The sequence below is a fragment of the Sarcophilus harrisii genome, chromosome 3 (assembly GCF_902635505.1).
Source record: "Sarcophilus harrisii chromosome 3, mSarHar1.11, whole genome shotgun sequence".
NCBI lineage: Eukaryota > Metazoa > Chordata > Mammalia > Dasyuromorphia > Dasyuridae > Sarcophilus > Sarcophilus harrisii.
The window spans coordinates 547,896,350-547,898,319 of NC_045428.1; positions in this window are offsets into that span (position 1 = coordinate 547,896,350).

Consider the following 1,970-nt stretch of genomic DNA (forward strand, 5'->3'; position numbering starts at 1 on the left):
TGCTGTACTCCATGCAGCTGGTGGAGAGTGAAGAAGAATTTCTCTGATCAAAAAGTAAGGTATAACTTACTATTTCAACAAATCCAAGACTTTTTGACTATTGGGTTTATTTTCCATTAGGGCATTTTATTTTCATTTTAGGAACTTGGGAGTTGGGGTCCACAGTCAGGGAAAGGAAATGGAAGGACGGTGTCTTATTGCACATACATATAATACAAACTTAGAAAAAGATCAGAATGTGTAGAAATGAGAGCTGAATTTGGAATCAAAATATATGGATTCCATCAATCTTCAGCAAATCACTTCCCCACTCTGGTCTACACTTTCCCAAACTGTAAAATGGAATGGGGAGGAAGAAAAAATCAATTAGGTGACTTCTAGGGTCCTTTTTCCTCTAAATTTAAAATTTTATGGTCATGGATGGAACCTCCTGGGAAAAGGTTTTATATTCCCAGCCAAGGGGCAGCTAACTCAGCAGAGCTGATAGAACACTGGACTTGTAATCAAGATGACTCATTTAAATCAATTCAAATCCAGCCTCAGACACTTCCTAGATGTGTGATTCTGGGCAAATCAATTAACTCTGTTTTGCCTCATTTCTCATCTATAAAATGAGCTGAGGAAGGAAATAGCCAATTACTCTAATGTCTCTACCCAGAAAAAGCTCCAGCTTTCCTCCCCACCATGGGGTTGTCTCCCAGGGTTCTGAGTACATACATTTTTTCAATATATTTTATTAGTTGCGTATGGTGTGGAGAACATGGTGCTAGAGGAGACAGAGTTCCCTAGACTCATGAAATTTTAACAGTCTAGTAAGGAATAAGAAATATAATACTACTAGCAGAATTTTACACAATAAAAGCATTGGATAATTCTACTAGCAGAATTTTACACAATAAAAGCATTAGAAAGACTCAAATAAAGCACTATGTGAGAACCAAGTGGGAAAACACCTTCACTAAATTGGGGCATAGTGGAGTTCAAAGAAGCCTTCCTAGAGGCCCAGGGGTTAGACTGTAGTGGATAGGTAAAAGTGAAGAAGGAAAACATTTCTAGCACAAGGAACAGGATGAGCAAAGGCACACATGTGAGGAAAGCAAAGGAATTTTTCAAGGTACAGAAGAGCAAATTTCCCAGGCTTTAATATTCATGGAAGGGATTCATAATAGGCAAGAGCAGAGCAGTGGAATTGTCCTGAAGCATCATCTGGGGCTAATAGTTAAAATTTATGTAGCATTTTAAGGTTTGCTAAGTGCTTTATATAAGTTATCTCATTTGAACATCACAACAATACTGTGAAGCAGGTGCTACTATTCTTCTTATTTCATAGATGAAGAAACCGAGGCACAGGTTAAATGACATACCCATGATCACACAGCTAGGAAGCATCTGAGAGAAGGACAAAATACAGATGTTGAAAAAAGTGGAGGTGACAGCAGATTATTCTGGAAGGAAAAGTCTTTAAGGCATTTTAGAGACCCTGCAAGAACTCATCTGGCTCAGCAAAATCATCTGCTACCTGCTACCGTCCTGCCCAACTTGTGGCTCTATTTTTATCCATTTCCCTATCACCTCAATACCAGACTGGGCAGATGCAAGCAATATGAATCAATAATATGACATGTTTGCAAAATCTAAGTAAAGTATATCTATACCAGGGATGCCAAATTCATTGTCGGCAAAAAAACCTCTGAAACAAGAATCTGATTAAAATGTAATTGGGAAATATTTAACAAAATTAATAAAAATACAATTATAACACAGATATTAATTTGTTCCCTTATCCTGCCCTGCCAAACTCCAGCCCTTTATTACTCCTATCATTTACTACCTTTCTTCCTACTTACATTCTATGGAATGAAGCTATAGAAAAATCATGAATTTGTGTTAACTAAATACAAATTTGTTATGTAATCTCAACTTGATTGTCACTGGTTCTTTTTTACACTCCCCTAATTGATTCAATATCC